A 16,182-nucleotide genomic window follows, 5' to 3' on the forward strand; every position below is an offset into this window, starting at 1 on the left:
CCCTGTGCCTTCCAACCCCCCTGCAATGCTTTCCAAACTCCCCCCTTAATTCTTTCCAGTCCCCCCCATTCCCCCCTGCCCTTCAGCTCCTCCAGTGCTCCCTGCTTCCCCTGTGCTCTCCAGCCCCCCTAGTGCTCTTCTATCATCTATCATGTCTGCAGTATCTGACCTTCTATTGTATCACGTCCGCAGTCTCTGACCTTCTCTTGTATCATGTCCGCAGTCTCTGACCATCTCCTGTATCAGGTCCGTAGACTCTGACTATCTCTTGTATCATGTCCGCAGTCTCTGACCATCTCCTGTACCATGTCCTCAGTCTCTGACCATCTCCTGTACCATGTCCGCAGTCTCTGACCATCTCCTGTACGATGTCCTCAGTCTCTGACCATCTCCTGTATCATGTCCTCAGTCTCTGACCATCTCCTGTACCATGTCCTCAGTCTCTGACCATCTCCTGTATCATGTCCTCAGTCTCTGACCATCTCCTGTACCATGTCCTCAGTCTCTGACCATCTCCTGTACCATGTCCTCAGTCTCTGACCATCTCCTGTATCATGTCCTCAGTCTCTGACCATCTCCTGTACCATGTCCTCAGTCTCTGACCATCTCCTGTACCATGTCCTCAGTCTCTGACCATCTCCTGTACCATGTCCTCAGTCTCTGACCATCTCCTGTATCATGTCCTTAGTCTCTGACCATACCTTGTATCATGTCCTCAGTCTCTGACTATCTCCTGTATCAGGTCCGTAGTCTCTGACCATTTACTGTATCATGTCTGCAGTCTCTGACTATCTCCTGTACCATGTCCGCAGTCTCTGACCATCTCCTGTACCATGTCCTCAGTCTCTGACCATCTCTTGTATCATGTCCTCAGTCTCTGACTATCTCTTTTATCATGTCCGCAGTCTCTGACCATCTCCTGTACCATGTTCGCAGTCTCTGACCATCTCCTGTACCATGTCCTCAGTCTCTGACCATATCTTGTATCATGTCCTCAGTCTCTGACCATACCTTGTATCATGTCCTCAGTCTCTGACCATCTCCTGTATCAGGTCCGTAGTCTCTGACAATTTACTGTATCATGTCTGCAGTCTCTGACTATCTCCTGTACCATGTCCGCAGTCTCTGACCATCTCCTTTAGCAAGTCTCCAATCTCTTACTCAAACTTAAACACATTTCTAATATTAGCTATCTGTTTATGCCAAAGGTAGGACTGTGCAGGGGAGGCAGAGAGTGCAAAAGGGGGAACTGTGATTAGAGAGATGGGGGGGGGCAGACTGCAAGAAGCACTGTGATGGGGGTTGTGAAATGTGTGCCATAAATATTCTTGAAAACATTACAAATTTTTGTGAGTGTTCTTACATTTTAAAGTTGGGGGGTGCCAGATATAGGATCCGCCCCGGGTGCCAAATGCTCTAGGTACGCCACTGCATAGTGGGCATCTCCCGCTGTGACACGGAGTTTGAGTGTAAAAAGCCGGGCGGCCACTGTAACAAAGTCCCGCCCCCTTGACCGGCTCTTGTGATAGGCGGCACACTGATCCAATGTCGGGAAATTAAATCAGTATGACATGTATCATAGGAGGCGGGACTTTGTTACAGTGGCTGCCCGGGAAATTCAAAAACTCTGCGACAGCGGAAGATCACAGCTCTGTAATCTAGGCACCGGTAAGCTACATTTGGTGGGCACTAGTAAATTGCATTTAGAGGGCACTGGTAGGCTGCATTTGGTGGGCACTGGTAAGCTGCATTTGGTGGGCACTGTTAGGCTGAATTTGGTGGGCACTGTTAAGGCTCCATTTGGTGGGCACTTGTAAGCTGCATTTGGTGGGCTCTGGTAAGCTGAATTTGGTAGGGACTGGTAATCTGCATTTGGTGGGCTCTGGTAGGCTGCATTTGGTGGGGACTGGTAAGATGCATTTGGTGGGCACTGGTAGGCTGCATTTGGTGGGCACTGGTAGGCTGCATTTGGTGGGCATTGGTAAGCTGCATTTGGTGGGCAACTGGTAGGCTGCATTTGGTGGGCACTGGTAGGCTGCATTTGGTGGGCACTGACATTTGATGGGCACTGGTAGGCTGCATTTGGTAGGCACTGGTAGGCTGCATTTGGTGGGCACTGGTAGGCTGCATTTGGTGGGCTCTGGTATGCTGCATTTGGTGGGCACTGGTAAGCTGCATTTGGTGGGCACTGGTAAGCTGCATTGGTGGGCTCTGGTGGTAAGCTGCATTGGTGGGCTCTGGTAAGCTGCATTTGGTGGGCACTAGTAGGCTGCATTTGGTGGGCACTGGTATGCTGCATTTGGTGGGCACTGGTAAGCTGCATTTGGTGGGCACTGGTAATCTGCATTTGGTGGGGCACTGGTAAGCTGCATTTGGTGGGCACTAGTAGGCTGCATTTGGTGGGCACTGGTAAGCTGCATTTGGTGGGCACTGGTAAGCTGCATTTGGCCGGGCACTGGTAATCTGCATTTGGTGGGGCACTGGTAGGCTGCATTTGGTGGGCTCTGGTAGGCTGCATTTGGTGGGCTCTGGTAGGCTGCATTTGGTGGGCTCTGGTAGGCTGCATTTGGTGGGCACTGGTAGGCTGCATTTGGTGGGCACTGGTAAGCTGCATTTGGTGGGCACTGGTAAGCTGCATTTGGTGGGCACTGGTAGGCTGCATTTGGTGGGCACTGATGAGGCTGTATTTGATTGGCACTGATGAGGCTGCATCAATGCTTTGATCTTCACGATTTGATATCACGTATTCATTGATATCACGTCCGCAGTCTCTGACCTTCTCTTGTATCATGTCCGCAGTCTGACCATCTCTTGTATCATGTCCTCAGTCTCTGACCATCTCCTGTATCAGGTCCGTAGTCTCTGACTATCTCTTGTATCATATCCGCAGTCTCTGACCATCTCCTGTCTGGGGGCTCTGTCTAACAGACTCTCTAACAGATGCCCTCTCTGTGTCCATTAGAGAGACCCCCCTCCAGTTCCCATTAGAGTACTCTGCTTCTCTTACTGTAATTTCTTTATTGTTAAGAGATCGTGGGAGGGTCCCGGGGTAAGGAAGACTTCTTAGGGGACCATCTCTGTGCTTGAATCATTGCCAAAGAAATATTTGTAAAGGGGAGGAGTTGGTAAGATGACCACGCCCATGTGGGGGCACCAGAAAAATTTCTGCACGCAGGCGTCTGTGACCCTAGGATCGGCCCTGTGTGTCTGTCAATGAACATCAGAGAAAGGGAACCCCCGGAGATTAGGTCGCACGGTGCCACATGCGCCAATTTGTAATTCAAGAAGGTGACTAAATAGTGGCACGCTTGTGTAGAAGTTGTACGCGTACAAATGGTACCCGTTTCCAGATAAGGGTGACACCAAGTCCCAAACTATCTTGCCGCTGCTCCCTATGTAGTCTGGGCAGTTGGGGGGCTCCACAGTGCTATCTTTTCCCTCATAGACCCGGAAACTAACTGTATAGCCTGTGGCCTTGTCACAGAGCTTGTACAGCTTGACCTCGTACTTGGCACGCTTGCTGGGAGGTACTGTTTTATAGCAAGCAAGGCGGCCAGTAAATTTAATCAGGGACTCGTCAACGCAGACAACTTGTTCGGGGGTAAACAAGGCTGCAAACCATTGATTGAAGTGCTCTATGAGGGGCCGAATTTTGTGGAGCCGATCATATGCAGGGTCTCCCCGAGGACGACAGATTTCATTGTCGCTGAAATGCAAAAATCGCAGAATTTGCTCGTATCCCGTCCTGGACATGGAGGCAGAGTACATGCGCATATGGTGAACTGGGCTAATGGACCAATATAGCCGCAATTCACTCTGTTTGGTTATGCCCATGTTGAGGGAAAGGCCCAGAAAGATTTTAAAATCGGAAACCGTTATAGATTTCCAGCCGAATGGTCTGGCAAGGGGCGAATTTGGGTTGGCGGCGATAAATTGTTGTGCATATAAATTTGATTGATCCACAATAGATCTGAAAAGCTCTTCCGTGAAGAACAGCTCAAAAAAGTTCAGGGGCGTAAAACCAGCTGTCTCCACCTGGATTCTAGGTTGGGCAGTGAATGGGGGAAGTACTGGCACTGTAGAATCCGTGGGTTGCCAATTGGGATATGCCAGCGCATCAGGGAGGGCACTATGGGCTCTACGGGCCTGTCTTCCAATACGCGGTGGCTGCGGGCCACTACCCGTGCTAGCCCCCGCACCAGCTTCAACTGCACTTATGGGACTTGCCACGTCACCAAGTGTTACTGCAGTGCTGGTTGTACTAGGTTCAGGGTGTACTAGGCCGCTGGCGCTTGCCAGGCTACCAGAAGGATGATCGGCCGTAGTACCGACACTCTGCTCCATACGAGCACCCTGCGATTCCTGCATCTCAACAACTCCAGAATGGGGTCGGGTACACCTGGGTCTAACAGGGACCCATCCGTCGTCGGAGCTATCTGTCAGGGAGCCGCTGCTGTCATCAGGTTCGTATACTGACCCTGAGTGAGGTCTCCCCATCGCTATCATCTGACATGGTCAGTATACTATAAGCCTCTGCACTACTGTACCAACGTTTGGACATTTTGGTAACTAAATTTACCGGTACAGTAGTGTGACTAACCGGTAATAAAAGCACCTGTTTGTCAAGGACTATTTCAAGCGCTACCAAAAAAAAACTGCTAATGCTAGCAGGGATCAGGCCTGACTCTGCTAACACAGCGGTTTTGTGTGTTGTGTTTTTTGTAAGTGACAGTAATCTATTGATTACTACACTTGCCTGGGTGGGTGGGCTAGGCAGAGGGGTTAAAAGCAGGTGCTGGCAGGAATCATTGCTGATCGTGCAAACACCGCGTTTTGGGAACCCTAAACTATGGGGACGCTAGTATAGTTCTGATCAGATCAGATATTGATCTGTTCAAACACTATACTAGTAATGGAAGTGTGTGTGTGTGTGGTAATCAAGGGGTTATTTCTAACTAGGCGCCGGGGATCTGCGCTATTTTAGACTGACACTAACACTAGCTAATGTCACCTGTGTCACTAATAATAGTGATCAGAAAAAAAACTGTACACTAAAAAGCAATGAAGGGGTTAACTGGGGGTGATCAGGGGGCTAAATCTTTTTTGGGGGGGGTGGCGGGGACCCTAAACCTCCTTTGGGACAGAAACGAACTCGCTAGCGCAAACTCAAGTCACAATCACACTAATACAAAATACAGTAAAACTATATTACGTGTGTATTAATGTGCAATGTGACAGGGGGGAAGGGGTTAACTGGATGTGATCAGGGGGGGATCAGGGGGTTAAATCTCTATTGGGAGGGGGGTGGCGGGTATCCTAAAGATAAAAGGAACGACCGCAAGGACCAGGCCTATTTCTGACACTTGTTGTTTACAAGTTAAAATTTGTATTTTTTGCTAGAAAATTACTTAGAACCCCCCAAGCATTATACAGTATATACAGTCAGGTACATAAATATTGGGACATCGACACTATTCTAATCTTTTTAGCTCTATACACCACCACAATGGATTTGAAAAGAAACAAACAAGATGTGCTTTAACTGCAGACTTTCAGCTTTAATTTGAGGGTATTTACATTTTGGCTGAATATGAGCAGATAATATTGCCTGAAACACTTCAGAATTCATCCTGCTGCTTTTGTCAGCAGTCACATCATCAATAAATACAAGAGAACCAGTTCCATTGGCAGCCATACATGCCCATGCCATGACACTACCACCACCATGCTTCACTGATGAGGTGATATGCTTTGGATCATGAGCAGTTCCTTTCCTTCTCCATACCCTTCTCTTCCCATCTCTCTGGTACAAGTTGATCTTGGTCTCATCTGTCCATAGGATGTTGTTCCAGAACTGTGAAGGCTTTTTTAGAAGTTGTTTCGCAAACTCTAATCTGGCCTTCCTGTTTTTGAGGCTCACCAATGGTTTACATCTTGTGGTGAACCCTCTGTATTCATTCTGGTGAAATCTCCTCTTGATTGTTGACTTTGACAGACATACACCTACCTCCTGGAGAATGTTCTTGATCTGGCCAACTGTTGTGAAGGGTGTTTTCTTCACCAGGGAAAGAATTCTTCGGTCATCCACCACAGTTGTTTTCCGTGGTCTTCCGGGTCTTTTGGTGTTGCTGAGCTCACCAGTGCGTTCTTTCTTTTTAAGGAATGTACTAAACAGTTGATTTGGCCACACCAAATGTTTTTGCTATCTTTCTGATGGATTTGTTTTGTTTTTTCAGCCTAATGATGGCTTCCTTCACTGATAGTGACAGCTCTTTGGATCTCATATTGAGAGTTGACAGCAACAGATTCCAAATGCAAATAGCACACTTAAAATGCAAATAGCACACTTAAAATGAACCCTGGACCTTTTATCTGCTCTATGTAAATGGAATGAGGGAATAAAACACACCTGGCCATGGAACAGCTGAGCAGCCAATTCTCCCATTACATTTGGTCCCTTAAAAAGTGGGAGGCACATATACAAACTGATGTAATTCCTACACCTTTCACCTGATTTGGATGTAAATACCCTCAAATTAAAGCTGAAATACTGCAGTTAAAGCACATCTTGTTTGTTTCATTTCAAATCCATTGTAGTGGTGTATAGAGCCAAAAAGATTAGAATTGTGTTGATGTCCCGATTATTTATGGACCTGACTGTATATATATATATATATATATATATATATATATATAATTTTTTTTAGCAGAGACTCTAGAGAATAAAATGGAGATTGTTGCAATACTGTCACACCGTATTTGCCCAGCGGTCTTACAAACGCAATTTTTCTCTTTCTTTCATCGACTGACACAGCGCTCCATAAATCATAACTACTGGGTTATATATGTCCTCCTCCAGGAGCAGGACTAGGCAGAACAAAAAACTGGCTACGCCCATGGGCCATCCTCAGCTTGGTATATAACCCCACTCTGTTCTAGGTAATCAGTTTTAATCTGTCTAGTCAGGAGTAAGGACCTAGGCTTCTGTAACGGAACAAGACACCCCTGACTGGGTACCTCCGTTGACAGATGCTCCTAGTGCTTCCCGAGGGGCCCCAAGCACTCCACCAGACCCCGTAACCACTTCAGACCCCACGAACCGCAGCAGCTTGGTTAGGGTCTCGCAATCTCCTACCCACCCTGGACCTACGACAAGGCTCCAGGTTCCTGTGGGTGAACCTCCTTTCCCCAGAGAGTGCAGCACGAACAAGCTCTTACACAAGCTCTTACAAGAGCTTAGTGATTCTCTAAGGGAGTATGGAGGACCATAGCAATCCCTTGCAGCAGATTCCCCCAATAAGAGACAAGACTCTAGATTGAGGGTGAAGAACTAACTCTAGAACTCCTTTATTGAACAGACTTATATACAGTTTTCACCCACAAGGTTACCGCCTAGGTGGACCTTGTTGAAGACTGGACATGATATTCACAATCCAATAGGAACAGAGTTTTACACTCTCATACAGTGTACACAAAAATATACAATGTGGGACAATCCCCCCTCCCCCTTAGCATCAAATCCACATTTCTATAAGTTTCTCTTAAGTTAGACAGAACAATGTGAGGTATTTAACAATGGAACAGACAGGTAAACTTTAACACAATACACATTCCCTTCCAATACACAAACAATAGGGAAGTCTGTGAATTACAGTCTTTGTGTCTCTCACAGCCAAGCATGGAATACACTGTGTAAGGTGGTATTAAATCTTCATATTTCTATATGAAGATTTTGCTGACAAATATTTAAGCAATCCAAACCATTACTTATCTTTCTTTCACACATAGTGACGGTTAGTACCGTCACAGCTTCCGGCTGGGATTTCTGGTCCTAGCAATTTTTTTCTCCTTCCTTTACATCTTTTCTCTTTCGTTCATTGACGGACACAGCTTCATATCTTCATTAGATTGATGGGTTATGCTGCGCTTCCTAGGAGTTGGACACTAGACGGAAAAGGGTTAACAAAGCTTAACTACGCCATGGGCCAGCCCCAGGTGGTGTACTCCCACTTCCTATTCTAGGATCTCAGTTTTTTTTTCTGCCTAGTCAGGATTAAGGACCTAACTCCCTGCTGGGATCTTTTTGTCCTGGCACTTTTTTTCCTGGGTTTTTCTTTTTCTAGTATCAAAATGTTGTTCACACAGGAACAATCAACTGCCGGACTGTGTAATGCCCTGGATATCCTAGATCAGGGATTCCCAAACTATGGCCCTCCACTTGTTCGGGAACTACAATTCCCATCATGCCTAGTCATGTCTTTGAATGTCAGAGTTTTACAATGCCTCATGGGATGTGTAGTTCTGCAACAGCTGCAGGGCCGTAGTTTGGGAATCCCTGTCCTAGATTCTTACGGTCGCCCCAGTCTGGCCAGCAAACGCGTGCAGGCCTTAGCTCCCCGCTAGGTCGGCTGCAACAGGGTCCCACGGAAGGGACTAGCCCTCGAGTGGGACATCTCGCGTGGATGCACATGCCCTGGTCGCGGCTAGAGTTGCAGCACTCCCCTGGGCCACAGCACCCCCCCATGCTGAGATGGGGAGGTGGCCTGCTCTGAGTGAACCCCTGCCTGGCTCCTATGTTATGGTGAGTAGTGCCTCTGCTTCTTCGGGATTCTGTGGTGTCTGCGGGGTCCTCCCCTCCCCACTTTTTTCCCTTCTACCCCCCCCCCCCCCTCTGTAGGTGGTTGTTCCCCAGGATGGTGGGTGATTAGCATGTGTGCTTTCTCTGCACTATCACTTCAGTGATAGTGTAGGATTGAGGTGTGTGGGAATCTGAATATCCAGTCCGTCAGCGTGGTGAGTGGCTGGATGCCTGAGTGTAAGGCCGCGCTGCTCCCCGGCTGGTACACGTGCCGCGATTTTGGCAGTAAGAACATGTGCGGCTGCTTAGCCGCCATGTTTCCGGAGTGGGCGGCCATGTTTTAGGTGGCTGCTTGGATGGCAGCAGCAGCCATTTTACTGTAGCAGCGAGTGGGCGGCAACCTCTAGTAGTGGCAAGGCTGTTTCCTGGGATCGGCGTGCTGCAGCTGGCGCTCTTTTTCTCTCCTATTTCATCTGAGACGCAGTGGTGGTGGAGTCCTGGGATTATCTCCCGCCCTGTTCTTCACAGGCAGTAGTGAAGGGACTTATAGTCCCACGGGTGTTAGTATTGTGGGGTGGTTACAACTTATAGCTATATACTTGCAAATATACATACGTTTTTTGGGGCACTGTGACACCAGAGTACATGGAGCCTGCAGAACACATATCGCCACCGGACCCACTCTGAGGGGGGGATCATCGGGGTCTGACTCGGCCATGGCGGCGGTTCTTCAGTTCTTAGTGACTAAAGTGGACCTGGTCTTGCAAAAAGCGCCCTCCGCCTTCACCTGCCTTATCTACCTCCTCAGACTCTGAGGCTTAAATGGCCGCCGCGGACGCTAGCCACCTCACGGGGTCTGCGTCCATGCATCTCTAGAGCTCGGATAGTGAGGATGATTCCTCTTCCACCTCCGCGCATGAGAAAGCGCTGGTAGAAGCACTGATTGTGTCAGTGCGAGAAACTTTAATGGAGGACACAGCGCACGCTGGGTTGGCTACTCCAGTGCAATTTGGCACCCACAGACCATCCGGGGCGTCTAAAGTGTTTGCCTTCCCTGCTTATTTTGACGAGATTGTTAGTAGTCAGTGGGGGTCTCCGAAACGCATGGCTGGGAGACCTAAGCGTTTTGCTCTGAGGTATCCTTTTTGAAGAGTCTTTTATGAAGAAACTGACGGTACCACCGGTGGAGGACTCCCAGGTTTCTAGACTTAATAAAGTTATGTTACTACCTGTAGAGGATGCTCCATCCTTTAAAGATCCAGCAGGGAGAAAGGCTGAATCCTTGGTCCGCCATCTTTTCACCTTGGCCGGTTCTATCCTAAGACCAGTGTTTTCCATAACCTTGGTCTGTCAGACCCTGACATAATGGGCGAAATGCCTACTCCAGGATTTGAAGGAGGGTCAGCACCCTCATAAAAAGGCTGAGTTGGTGGACCAGTTGATACAGGGGTTGCAATACATTTGTGATGCGTCCCCGTTGGCCTGCAAAGCGGCGGTGATTTGGCTGAAATGTTGGTCTGCGGACCAAGCCTAAGCCAAAAAGGTTCTGACAGGTCTTCCCTTTGTAGAGGACCGTCTCTTTGGAGCCTCCATGGAAGAGATTATTAAGGGGGGTCACAGGTGGCAAGAGCATCTGGGAGCAGATAGGCCCGCCGCAAGCGAAATCCTATTTTTTTCTGCTCGCAAGTGGCTTTTTCGTTCCGCGGGGTCGCAGGACAAAGGGTCAAAATCTTCTCCTTACTTCTCAGGGGATTTCAAAGGACCCTGGGGTGGCAAGTCCAAGCAGGTCCTTCCTGCCCCACTGACAAGCCCTCCTCCACCCGAAGGGACGCCCTCACCCGTTATAGGGGTGGGGGACGTCTTCGGTTCTTTCTGGACCCATGGAACTCATTTATCCATGACAAGTGGGTGCTCGAGTAGATTCAGTTAGGTTACAAAATTGAATTTCAATTCTTGCCCCCGGCAAGGTTCTTCCCCCTCCAATCTGAGTCTGTCCGCCGATCGGCTTCAAGGTCTTTTGGGAGTGGTGCAGGAATTGTTGTTACAAGGGGTAATAGTCCCGGTTCAACCATCAGAACAGTTTCAGGGGTTTTATTCAAATCTCTTCATGGGACCCAGGAAGGAGGGGACTCCTGGATCTCAAGGCCCTGAACCACTTTGTGCAGGTTCAGAAATTCATAATGGAATCCACCCATACGGTTGTGGCTTCTGTTCATCGAAGAGACTTTTTGGGCTCCCTCGACATCAAGGACGCTCACCTTCATGTCCCAATATATGTTGGGCATCAACGTTTTCTATGTTTTGCTGTAGGCGAGGAGCACTATCAATTTGTGGCATTGCCCTTTGGTCTCGCTTCTGCTCCTCCTGTATTCATGAAGGTGTTCGCTCTGGTGGGGGACCTCTGATGTGGACCTGTTGGCTTCTCGTCTCAACCAGAAGGTTCCGAGATTTGTTGTGAGGTCCTGGGATCCTCTGGCAGACACCGCAGATGCTCTGGTGGCCCTCTGGGGTCAGTATCGTCTGATTTATGCCTTTCCTCCAATACAACTTCTGCTGAGACTTCTGTGCAGAATCGAGGCGGAAGGAATTCTGGTGGCTCCAGACTGGCCTTGTGGATCCTGGCACGCGGGCCTGGTAAGACTGGTAGCCAATGCCTCTTGGCAGCTTCCTCAGAGAAGATCTTCTATCCCAAGGACTGATCTTCCATCCTGCTTTACAGTCGCTAGCTTTAACGGCTTGGCTATTAAAAGACAGGTGTTGAAGGAGAGGGGGTTGTCGGAATAGGTGATTCCTACTCTGTTTAAAGCAAGGAAATCTTTGTCTCGGAAGATTTATGATCGAGTTTGGAAATCGTATATTACATGAGTCTAGGAGGGTCCCCCCCCCCTTCCTTTTCGGTATCACGTCTACTATAGGTTCTCCAGAGAGGTGTAGATCAGCTTTTGACTCTAGGTACCATTAGGGGCCAGATTTCACCGTTGGCTGCGAATTCCTTGGTTCACACCTTTGTGCAGGGGGTTCGCCATCTGGCCCCGCCGATGCAGTTCCTGGTGCCTGCGTGGGCCCTTAACTGGTGCTGTCCGTCCTTCAAAGACCACCCTTTGAGAATATTTGTAAAAATCCTTTGCCTACCTTGTCACAAAGTGGCTTTTTTGGTAGCTATTACTTCTGCACGCAGGGTTTCTGAGCTGGCTGCGTTGTCCTGTCGGTCGACTTACCAGGTGGTGCACAGGGACAAAGTGGTGCTATGTTCCTGTTAGTCATTCCTTCCTAAAGTCGTTTCGGGGGTTTCCCTTAAATGAAGACATTGTTTTGCCTTTACTATGTCCTAAGCCAGGGGTGTCCAAACTTTTTTCAACGAGGGCCAGATTTGATGAAGTGAACATGAGTGAGGGCCGACCATTTTACCTCACATTCTTTGGACCATTCAAATTAAATACAAACTAACTATTTTATGCAAAGTTTATTGCAAATGGCATACTTTTGCTTTCATCACATGGATGACAAATCTAAATGAATGTTAAATCGCTCTGCCTTTCATATCTGAAGGCCAGATGAAAAAAAAAATCCAGGAAGCTGAAATATGTCAGGAACATTGTAAAGTAAATTACATATTATTGGTAATAAAGGTTGTCTGTCAACTTTTAAGTAAAAAAAAAATATGAACAGGAACATAACACATATAAGTACACATATAAGTATACATGTTGTGTTCAAATATATTGATAACGGATTTAGACCAACTGACGTTAACTGAGATTTTACAATGTATTCATCTCAATCCGGAGCATGCGTGCTCCCTAATTAGTCACACAAGGGTTAACCACATATAAGCGCTATATTAACGCACCGATGATGATTAATGATGGCAGCAAAAAAAGTCATGAATGATGCCAATGTATTTTTCCAAATGACCTGTGGGGCCGTATTAAAGCAGCCCGGGGGCCGCATTTGGCCCTCGGGACGGACTTTGGACATGCCTGTCCTAAGCCAAAGCATCTAAAAGAGATTGCTTTGCTTCTTTGGAAGTGGTTTGAGCCATCAGGGTTAACTGGAGTTTATTTGGAAATCAGATTCCTTGTTTATCCTAACAGACGGCCCTCATAAGGGGCAGGCTGCATCGGCCGTGACCATTTCCAGATGGATCAGGCAAACAGTGATGCAGGCCTATTCAATAAGGGGTTAGGTCCCTCCTTTCCCTGTTAAGGCACAATCCACCAGGGCGCTTAGTGCCTCCTGGGCCTTTTGACATCAGAGGTCCAGGTTTGCAAAGCGCCCACCTGAGCGTCTGTACACAGGTTCACCAAGTTTTACAAGGTGGATGTTTGTACATCTGCAGATGCTGCCTTTGGCCTCAAAGTTTGCCAGGCCGCTGTGGCAGAGTCCTCTGTTTTTTTTTTAAGTGAGCTCCAGCTTTTCATGGTTGAGCTACTGCTTTACCTGGTTGGCTAAGTTTAGCACTTTCTTTTGGGAATATGTGTCTAGCTGTGTTTTTTTTTTTTTTTCCCCACCCCTCATACTGATACTGCTTTGGAACGTCCCATCCGTCTAATGAAGATATGAAGCTGTGTCCGTCAATGAACGAAAGAGAAAACTGGATTTTTTTTACAGTAAAATCCTTTTCTCTGATGTTCATTGACAGACACAGTACCCACCCCTCTGTGGAGTTGGGTTATGTATTCTTATGACACTGCTTGTTACAAAACTGAGATCCTAGAACAAAGTGGGAGTATACCACCTGGGACTGCCCCATGGGCGTAGTTAAGTTTAACCCTTTTCCGCCTAGTGTCCTTCTCCTAGGAAGCGCAGCATAACCCATCCGTCTAATGAAGATATAAAGCTGTGTCCATCAATGAACATCAGAGAAAAGGATTTTACGGTAAGACAAAAATCCAGTTTTTTTTATTTTTCTCTCGGAAGATCTAAAATTAACTGCCGGCCTGGGCAACCTAGATCCAGTGGTACCCCCAGCCCAGCCAGCGAGCGCATGCAGACTGATAGGTCAGCCAAGATATCACGGCTCACGGGCCAGAGGCTGGCTCACAAATTAAATGTCTCGCAGGGTCGCATACCACCGGGCTTGGGTCTGAGTCGCAGTGGTCCCTTGGCGTACGGCTCCCCTACTTCGGTGGTGAGCATTCTGTCTGGAGCCTGACCTGCACCATGGAAGGGTAAGTACTAGTGATCGACCGATATCGTTTTTTTAATGCTGATACCGATATTTTGGTCATTGGATATCGGTATCGGCCGATATGTTCGGACATGTAAAAACATTTTTTTTTTTTTTTTTTCTAAAAGGTACTCCTTGAGGGATCTAGGGGTCTAAAAGACCCCAAACCCCTCCTCGGCACTGAAAAGCATTCAAAACGCCAAGTTTGGCTGTTTTAAATGCTTTCAGTTTTTTTAATTCGGCGCCGAGTACCCGGAGGTGATGTCGTGACTCGTGACATCACTTCCGGATTTTTTTACATGGAGACTGGCGCATGCGTACTTGCAGCAGGGATACCGGCTTTCATGGGGACATATCTTCATGCTACACCGGGTCTTCTCTTCGGCGGCAGTGGAGGTATGATGCCCGGGTCTCCCGGTGGGACGGGAGCTCCAGGTGAGCCGTGGAAGACGGCAGGAGGGGGGGGGGGAACGTCTCCTCCCGTTCCTTGTAATGACAGCTGAGCAGCTTCTCAGCCGCATCGGTTGTAATTACAAGTCAGCCGACCGTCGGCTATGGACACCGGTACCGGGGTGATGCCTCTAGCTGCAGGCATCACCCCAGGACATGCACTTTCCTAAATATCGGTAACCTCAGGGGCCGATTCCGATATATCGGGGAAAGTGCATATCGGCGTTGCCGATAATTGGTAGATCTCTAGTAAGTACAGTCCCCCCCTCTCCTCTTTTGGCATTTTTTCTTTTGGGGTAGACGCAGGTAACCTCCAGGGACAGTTGGACCTGCAGGTTCCCTCCTCCCATCCTTAAAAATCCCTCAGTGAGCTGGGCTTCCCCCACTCCTTTTCCCTCTGTCTGGACCTGGAGTCCGGTGGGGGTCCCAGAGCAGAGGATGCAGCAGAGACCCCTGGCGTTTTCCCTGCTATCCCCACTCTAAGGGTCCTGCCCTGGTAGTCTGGAGGGGTCCCAGTGTAGGAGACCCCTAGGTGCATGTCTCACTGTTTGCAGTGTGGGTATAGTGCAGGGGGTCCCAGTGCAGAGACCGGTGCAGAGTGCGCAGCTGAGTCTTTCCTAATGTGTGTCCTACCTTCAGGAGGGGGTCCCCTTGCAGAGGGTGCAGCGTTGTAGAGGGCACTGGGAAGATCCTGGCAGCATGCTGTAGCTGATGGGGGCTATTTTCCCTGTCTGGCTGGTCTCTGGTTGGCGGCCATGTTTGTGTGGCCCAATGATGTCACAGGAGACACTGGAGACGTCCGAAGCCTCGTGGGGATGCCGCCGCTCCTCCTCTTCCTCCTCAGTTTCCTTTCCCTGTGCCCGGGACATATGAACAGGGATGGCGTCCATGGTAATGCTGGGTCTAAATTCTCAACACTCCTCCGATCGGTAGGGTGATTTCTTTGGGGTCCCTGTTATCTCTCTTTCTGCTGATGGGTACCCTGAGCCTTGAGGGGATCCTTTAGTGGTGCCAAAAGATAATTTTTGTACTGCAAGGTCTTCCTTTCCTTATGGAGCTTTAGGGTCACATTCCACCCCCCCCCTCCATCTGATTCCCTCATGGAGGTAGCAGGTCCCTCGGAACCCATTAGTGCACTGACGACAGTCCTGCAGTCCTTGGTACATGGTACAGGAGATGCAGGGGCTGCAGACGTGGTACAGGAGATGCAGAGACTGTGTGGGCATGGTACAGGAGGAAATGTCAGAGGCTGCGGGCATGGTACAGGGAATACAAGGGCTGCAGCCATGGTACAGGAAATGCAGGGGCTGCGGGCATAGTACAGGCGATGTCAGAGGCCGCGGGCATGGTACAATAGGAGATGTCAGAAGCTGCGGGCTTGGTACAGGAGGAGATGTCAGAGGCTGCGGGCATGGTACCAGAGGAGTTGTCAGAGGCTGCGGGCATGGTACAAGAGATGCAGAGGCTGGCCAAGCAGTTGACATGTCGGACCAGCCGCAGCCATTTTTTAAGGGTGCCACGGCCCTTCAGGCAGTGCAAAAGGAAATTTCCCAGTATCCCTGTAGGCCAGCCCAGCCCTGCAAAACTGATTACCTAGAGCAGAGAGGGTGGTTATATACCAAACTGAGGACGGCCCATGGGTGTAGTGCCAGGTGTTTTTTGTTCTGCCTAGTCCTACTCCTGGAGGAGGCAATATAACCCAGTAGTTAAGATTTTTGGAGCGCTGTGTCCGTCAATCAACTCAGAGAAATGGATTTTACAGTAAGTACCAAAATCTAATTTCTTGGAAAAATACACTTTTTGAATTAAAAAAATAAGAAAACAGGAAAGTTAGGCCAATTTTTCTCTAAATTGTGAAAGAATGTTACACCGAGTAAATAGATACCCAACATGACATGCTTCAATATTACGCACGCTCGTGGAATGGCAATAAACATTGGTACTTAAAAATCTCCATAGGCGACGTTTTAAAAATTTCTACAGG

The sequence above is a fragment of the Pelophylax lessonae genome, assembly GCF_965119305.1.
Source record: "Pelophylax lessonae genome assembly, chromosome: 4".
In the NCBI taxonomy this organism is placed as follows: domain Eukaryota; kingdom Metazoa; phylum Chordata; class Amphibia; order Anura; family Ranidae; genus Pelophylax; species Pelophylax lessonae.